General features: G+C 49.3%; 1 long non-coding RNA gene across 1 annotated transcript; it reads left to right on the top strand.

Annotated features, from left to right (window-relative positions):
- Nucleotides 1-1,754: 1,754 nt before the first annotated feature.
- On the top strand, nucleotides 1,755-6,797 carry LOC123465615. Its single transcript, XR_006640894.1, has 3 exons — nucleotides 1,755-2,720; nucleotides 5,935-6,151; nucleotides 6,747-6,797. It is a non-coding gene; the product is annotated as an uncharacterized LOC123465615 (long non-coding RNA).
- The last annotated feature ends 1,440 nt before the right edge of the window (nucleotides 6,798-8,237 follow it).

The following is an 8,237-nucleotide window of genomic DNA, read 5'->3' as shown; positions in this document are numbered from 1 at the left end:
CCAGAGGTCAGGAAGCTGCCATGCATCTGGACCAGGTTGAGGGCTTGTTAAAACAGAGTGCTAGGGGACTTTCCTGGCAGTCCAGAGGTTAGGACTCCATGCTTTCACTACCAGAGCTGAAGTTCGATCCCTGGTTGGGGACCTGAGATCCCACAAGCCATTTAGCTGAGCCAAAAAAGGGGAAAGGAGTGCTGGTCCACCCAGATTTTTTTTTTTCAGCTCAGTATTTCTGGAGTGGGGCCAGAGAATTTACATTTGTCACATGTTCCCAGTTAATGCCGATGCCCTTGGTCTAGGACACACTTTGGGAACCCTGCCTACAGTATGGCACCCCCTCTGAATAAACATTTAGTGATTAGGCAGACCTGACATTCACCACTGGAATGTGAGATGGGCTGCCATCCCTATACCGATATTAGAGAGTTCTGTTCTGTCCCGCCCTCTGGGGAGCACCCCCCGCAACACGCGGTGCTACACGCAGTTCTCTAAGTGCTGCTCCTGGATACTAGGGGACACAGACTTCCTCAAGGGAGGGTGCGCCCATCAAGCCTTGAGAACAAGTGATTGTCGATGATGAATTTTCTTCTGTAAGTGATCCCTGGGAGAAGGGCTAGTCAGAGCCAAACAAGAGCTGGAAGGCTTGGAGAAAACTGCCCAAGGCTTTCAAAAGAAAGGATGTGCAGGAGCAGGGCTGGGGAGTTGAGTGATGGGGAAGGCAGGCCAGGGGCCGAACATTCTAGGAAGAGGTGATGGGGCAGCTGCTGACCTGGACAGGAAGCTAGTGTGTCACCCTGAAACCAGGGTACCCTGGTCAGCAGAGAGCTGGGACAGAGAGTTGAGGAAATGGAGGGTTTCTCGGAAACTCCATTTTATTTCCCCAGTGGATACTTGTGGCTTCTTTTTCAGAGTCTAGCAGACTTGAGCAGGGCGAGAGTACCCCACCCGTGCTGCACACATTTTAATTAGACTATTAAATAAAGACACAGATACATGAGGGGGTTTATAATTAATCATCACAACTGCCATTTAGTGTGTCTATTATGTACCAGGCACTTTATATATAAAGCCTCAATCAGGTCTCCTAATGACTCCCAGAACGTGGGTGCTGAGATTATCCCCTTTTTTCAGACAAGGAAACTGAGGCTGAGAGAGCTTAAAGAACTTAGCCGAGGCCCTAGTCGCTAGGAAATGATGGGGCTCCTGTCTCATCATCTCTAAACGGTCGCTTTCCTCTCTACTGTCCTGCCCCGCCTTTCCTGAACACCTGCTCCGAGCCGGGCCTGGGTGGGACCATAGATGAATCATTCAAGTAGTTATCAATTCAGCAAGCTCTTTTTTTTTCTCATTGAGCACCTACTCTTCTGTAAGCGCTTCTTTATTTATAGCATGCCTTATTCCAGAAAGCACTTAATATAACTTCTTGATATACAAGGGAATAAAATTTTAGAGGCATGGTCATGTGACAAGGAACAAATGGAAACAGAAGCTGGGAAGGTCTGAGGAATCCAGGAGTGAGACGGGCGGACAAAAGGGGGAACACAGGGTCCTCTGTCTGACGGGGGACAGACCCCAAATTGTCCTGAGCTTTCCAGAGGCCAAAACCGAATCCACGAGGTTCAGTGTTTGTGAGATACCCATGACTCAGGGGCTACCGCGAAGGAAGACCTTCCTGGGGCCCTGAGACCAGAGAGGCCTTCTCCTGGGGTGCAGGCACGCAAAGAACACCATGGACCCTCGGGAGCGACGTCCCCAAACGGCGTCCCTGCTGCCCCTACAGCGCGGGCCCCGGGCGCTGTTTCCTCTGCCCACTCCGTGCTGGCCCGGGTCCCAGAGCGGCTCGGAGCAGAGATCACAGTGCAGGGCGAGGCGGCCCCTCTCCACCCTCCAGTTTAATCCCCCTGCAGCCTTTATAGGAAACATTTAGAACAAACTGGCATGCCACTAGCTGCCCGCAGTCCTCAGGTAAGCTCTAGTTTGGCTTGAGAAGTATACTTAAATGATTTGGATTCGTTGTCAACTTTAAATGGTTAGGAAACTTCACCTAAAAAGCCAGATTGGAAAAAAAAAAAAAGGATATGACTACCCGGAGCCTACATTCCCTAAGGATAAGAACCGGCTCAAGCTGAGTAGTTTTCCAATGAGCCCCCCATGGTTCCCTGAAGGCCCTTTGGTTTGCAACGTCCCTGCCTGGCTTACAAGTCTTCAGGAGCTTGCAGCCTAGGTTTGGGGTGTTTTGAGTTGTGTCCCTGCATGCGTGTTGGGAGCAGTCAGTAACCGGTTTACAGTGGGGGCTCCCAGGCCGGGCTTCTGGGATCTGAGCGCATGCGGGGGGCAGGCTCAGACAGTCTGACAGGCGTCGAGGTACAGGGGTCTCTCCTGGGAAGCTGGAAGCCTGGGTGGCACCCGAAGGTGGTTGTGTAGCTGTTCAGCATCACCGATCCAGATAAAAGGGTGAGCAGTGTTCTTTCCAACTCAACTTTTGGCGAGTGTAGTGGGGCGGCGAGTTCAAGATCATGAACTTGGCAAATGCTCTTCTGAGTTGCTGGGGTTAGTCCTGAGTCAGGTGCTGTCGGCCACAGTGGTGCTCGCCAGGTGTGAGGGGCCTGGCTTAAAGAGGAGCACTTCCCCAGGATAGCTCTGGTGCTGGCTGGAGAGACGCTGAGGCGAGGAAGACGCCAGGGACAGAGGAGAGGGCGAAGACAAGTCTGTGGATCGTTCAGGTAAATGCGACATGTTCTCTGGGATCCCCCAGAGACCCACTAAGCGAGGCTGGGGAACTCAAACCCTCCACCACCCCATCCTCCGGAGGAGAGGCCTGGGCTGAGTTTGGGGAATAAATACCATCCAGCCACATAAAGAAGAAGAAGGAACATCCCAGCCAAAGTGAGGGTACAATCCAAGGCTCTGAGAGGCCCAAAGGGAGGCTGGGAGGAGACAGAGGGGAAGGCGGTCTGGCGCAGCCCAGACAAGGGTAGGAAGGATATGAGACAAGACCACGGCGGTGGGAAGAGGCCAAATCACAAAAGGCCTTGCATGCCAAGCTAAGGAGAGGGAACTTGGCCCCGAGGCTCAGAGGAACTTCTGCAGGGTTTTAAGTTCAGGCGACATATGGATGAACGAATCCATAATAGGCTGAGGTTATCAAGGAGGGCTTCCTGGAGGAGGTCAGACTTGAACTGAAGGAGGGGGAGGATTTGGAAAGCTGGCAGGGAAGGAGAGGTGTGCCTATTCTGATCAACTTGTTACAGTTAAAACTCTTCAAAACCCTCCCTCCCCCATGGCCTTTGAAACGGTTTGAATCACAAGCTGCCTGTGTTTAAAGATGTGTTTGTCGGTTATTTGAAAGCTGTGGTTTCTCTTTAGCTGATTCTGGGCCCCATCCTTTGACTAGGAACCAGAAAGGAATGAAGAACGCATCCTCTTGCCCAGAGAGCTAATTATTGAAATACTGTGGGCCTCACCAGGGTTTATGGCGTCACTGAGCTCTATCATCCAACAGCTCCTAATTTCTAACTGGTCAAAGTTTTCAGTACATTTTTATGGGCCATCCCAAAGCCAGCTGGAAGCTTTTTTTCCATAAACTCTCCCTGAGACAAGTAGCCAGGTTTCACATATTAAAATGAAAACGTCAAAAGGTTGTTAAAAAAATAAAATGCAGCTCAGCTCACACAACCCACATTGGAGTCCAACAGCATCTGCCTGGTTTTTTCTGCAAAGCTGAGACTCAGGTCAGAAGATGATGTTAATCCCTTGATCACTTTATCCATTCACTTAACAAGCACTGGGGGTATTTATTGGGTACCCAGACTTGAGCAGGGCCCCAAGATCAGAAGGTGCCTCAGGCACAGTTACTCCATCCCCGGGGCCCTCTGGAGCTCAAAACACTGGGTCGTTTAGAACGTGTTTTCACGTGTAATTTTGTGAGCTGTAGGTACTGTTATTATTCCCATTTTTTTCAGAGGAGAACATAGAGGCTTGTGGAGGTTAGGTGACCTGCCCAGAGTCACAGTAATAGTATGTGGGAGAACTTGACCTTGGGTCACACACATTCAGGCTTCCTTGGAAGCTCAGACGCTGGGTTCGATCCCTGGGTTGGGAAGATCCCCTGGAGGAGGGCATGGCAACTCACTCCAGTATTTTGGCCTGGAGACTCCCCATGGACCGAGGAGTGACTGGGCACTGAGTGACTAAGCACAGCACAGCCACATTCAGAACCTACATTCTGTCCACTTCTCCCTGCCCTTTTCAAGCAACACCATCCGTTATCAGCTTAGGTTGAACGACGGCTCTAAAAGGTTTAGCTGCCACTTATCTGTCCAGTATCTGCCCTCATTTTCGAACCTAATTTCTCCTCTGAGGGAATTCCCCCATTGTGAGGCCACCTCCCGCTGCACCATCGCCATAGAAGCCTAGCGAAGCCCGGTGCCTCCCCAGCACCTCCCACCTGCTCAGTGGGCGTGAAAGACACAACCTCCACCAACCAGACATTTGCTCCTGGGACTGACTCTTGAGTGAGTGGTGAGATGACCCGTGGAGGTCCAAATCACCCTCAATAAGGACCCCAGATCAGACTGTCTGCAGTATTCCCTTGGCTGACTTCCTGTGGCTCTGAGACCTCTCAGCCCTTCAAGCTGACACCAAGCTTGCTCTTCCATGGGATTCCATTCCCATCTGGGTCCTTCTAGCCTGTTAAGCAGAGAAGGCAATGGCACCCCACTCCAGTACTCTTGCCTGGAAAATCCCACGGATGGAGGAGCCTGGTGGGCTGCAGTCCATGGGGTCGCTAAGAGTCGGACATGACTGAGCAACTTCACTTTCACTTTTCATTTTCATGCACTGGAGAAGGAAATGGCAACCCGCTCCAGTGTTCTTGCCTGGAGAATTCCAGGGATGAGGGAGCTTGGTAGGCTGCCGTCTATGGGGTTGCAGAGTTGGACACGACTGAAGCAACTTAGCAGCAGCAGCAGCCTGTTAAGGGTCAAGAGTGTAAGGGTCAAGAGGCTAAGGGAAAACCCATGGGTATGAAATGCTGAAGGAGCAATGGGCTTGAATACACAGAAGGGCAGGAGAGAGAGGAATAAGGGAACCTGAGTATGTGCCAGGAGATGCTCAGGAGATGGGCTGGGAAGGGCCTGATCTCTGTTCTCAAGACTCTGAAAGAGGGTTCATCAGTCAGGATTCTCTAGAAAAACAGAACTGTTGGGGATAAATAGCTATTGATGCACAGATGCATATATATATATAGATACATGCTGTGCTGTGCTTAGTCGCTCAGTCATATCTGACTCTTTGTGACCTCATGGACTGCAGCCCACCAGGCTCCTCTGTCCATGGGGATTATCCAGGCAAGAATACTGGAGTGGGTTGCCATGCCCTCCTCCAGGGGATCTTCCCAACTCAGGGATCAAAACTGCATCTACTGCATTGGCAGGCGGGTTATTTACCACGGAGCCACCAGGGGAGCACAGATAGATACAATGATAGATATAAAATGAATATGTATATACAATTTTAAAAAGAAATACCTTAATTTTAAGACACTGGCTCATGGGATAGTGGGACTTCCAAGTCTAGAATCCATAAGGCAGGTGGATAGACTCAAACGCAGACAAGAGTTGATGCTGTGGTCTTGACACAGCATTTTTTCTGCAGGAAACCTCAGTATTTGCTCTTCAGACCTCGAAACGATTAGAACGAGGCCCCCCTACACACTGTTAGGGTCTTCACTGACTTCTTTTTTAATGTATGCTGCTGCTGCTAAGTCGAGTCAGTGGTGTCTGACTCTTTGTGACCCCATGGACTGTATGTAGCCCACCAGGCCCCCCTGACCATGGGATTTTCCAGGCAAGAGTACTTTTATGTATGAACACTTTGTAAAGTCTTTGTGGAATTTGTTACAATATTGCTTCTGTTGTTTCTGTTTTGGGTTTTTAGCCATGAAGCATGTGGGATCTTCGCCCCCTGATCAGGGAGTGAACCCACACCCGCTGCATTGGAAGCAGAAGCCTTAAGCACTGGATCACCAGGGCAGTGCCTTCCCTGACTGTCGATGTTAACTGCACCTACAAAATCCCTTAACAGCCGCACCTAGACTCAAGTTTGATCACCTAACTGTGTGCCAGAATTAACACCCCTGGAAGGGTCATCCCAGGTTGGTACCTCCTGGGACTGTTAGAGAAGGATGACTGCGGACAGGACCAGCAGTTGGAGTGAGAGACACTCAGGGTGGCATCCAGTCGTCTCCTGGGTGCAGAAGAGGACATGGCTCCTCAGGCTTACCAAGGGTTCCTTGCCAAAGCCGAGTCGGCGGTGAAGGGTTTGTGCACAGCTACCTCCTGGCTTGAGTCTGTGTTCTCTCTGCTTCCCCTTCAGCCACACAGAGCCCCTTGCTGCAGACCTGTCCCTGCGTCTCCCGCTCCTGTCCCCCTGCCGCCCCCCATCCCCGCCACCAGGCCACTTTATGTCTGGCTGCCTCGGCATCTCTATTTCAGCTGCCTGTTCAAACAACCTGTGCCTGCCATCTGCACCAACCTAGGTCCTAGGGCCTCTTTCCTGGATGCCCTCTGCTTTGGATTCCCTCCCCCCTTTCTCTAGCTGCCCCCCACCCCGGCCCCCAAAACACACCCTGGGCCTTTTGAACCGTCACAGGTGGGATCCAGACCTCAGTGGTCTGAACTGCGTCTGAAATGAAGAGCTCTTGGGTTTCCCTGGTGGCTCAGTGGTAAAGAATCCACCTGCCATTGCAGGAGACACGGGTTCAATCCCTGATCCAGGAAGATCCCATATGCTGCGGAGCAACTAAGCCCGTGCACCGCACCGATGGAGTCTGTGCTCTGGAGCTTGGGAGCCGCAGCTACTGAGCCCACGACGACTGAAGCCTGTGCTCCCCAACGAGAGAGGGCACCGCAGTGAGAAGCCTGAGCACGGCAGCTAGAGAGCAGCCCGCACAGCATCAAAGACCCAGTACAGCCAAAAAAAAAAAAAAAAAAAATACACTTAAAAAAATCAGGTTTCTTTAAAAATTCAAGTGAAATGAACAGCTCTTGGCTCACAGGCTCCTTACTCAGGGCGTCTCCCACACAAATTGGGCTCCGTCCACACGGCTCTGGCCCAGGTGTTTCCTGTCCATGGCAGGAGGTATATGGGATCTTGAACTGTAATCTTGAAGGGGGCAGCTGTAAAACACAGATCCAGGTGGTCCTCGCTTAGGCCCAAAGATTGGGGAGCAGAACAGATCACAGAGTGAATGAGAGTTTCTTGTGAGGGCAGCAGAAGAACAAAGGTGCTCTTTAGACCCATAATAGACACACAGCCTCTCTAAGCTGATTGTTACCTACACATGCCCGCACCCAGGCAGGGACGCCCTCAAAAATTCGCAAGAATGTCGCATATCACAGAACACTCAAACAGAAAGGTTTAAAAATAAATTTTGGCAGTAGGAAAACTCTAGAGGACCGCTGGAGATCTGACAAAAGCAACAAGACATAAATCTCTTCAGCAGGGAGGCAGAAACTTTGATCAAATTATGGCTCATTGACTGATTTACCACTTGACCTTAAACATGTCTTTTCCTGGATGACCTTGAGCAAGCCTCACCTTCTCTCCCCATACCAATCTGCCCATCTGAACATGAGGAGTTGGGAACATGACTTGAAAAGTCCTGTGTTGAGGAAAAAATAATTTTAAATTGTAAAACATTAATTTAGAAACCACAAAGTTACTAAAATAATAACATCAAAGTGAAATTTACCCCTTCACAAGACTAATATTTAAGGAGTTATTTTGTTTTAGACAATTATTTAAATATCACCCAAAAGTCTATGAAATGGAGACTAGTTAAACTGTAATAATCCATACAGTGGATTATAATCAGACAAATGTAACAATATATATAGGGAAATACATTGCAATAGTTTTAGTTCCTTTTTGCTTTTTGTTAATGATGTAGATATCTACAAACTGATATAGAAACATTCCCAAAATGTTTCTAGAAAACATTGTTATAAATTACAAAGTGAATAAAGATGGGGGAGAACAGTTTATTACATTTGTTACACTTGTGTTCACAAAAGGAAGTGTTTTTTTTTAGAAATTGCGATGTAGTTGACATAAAATTGTATTAGTTTCATGAGTATAACATAATGACTTGGTATTTGTATATATTGTGAAACGTTCACCACAGTAAGTCTCGTTAACATCCATCTGCATGCCCTGTGCTTAGTCGTGTCTGATTCTTT

This window comes from Bubalus bubalis, chromosome 3 (assembly GCF_019923935.1).
Source record: "Bubalus bubalis isolate 160015118507 breed Murrah chromosome 3, NDDB_SH_1, whole genome shotgun sequence".
NCBI lineage: Eukaryota > Metazoa > Chordata > Mammalia > Artiodactyla > Bovidae > Bubalus > Bubalus bubalis.
The sequence above is the reverse complement of the archived record's forward strand: the minus strand, read 5'-3'. Positions and strand labels throughout refer to the sequence as shown.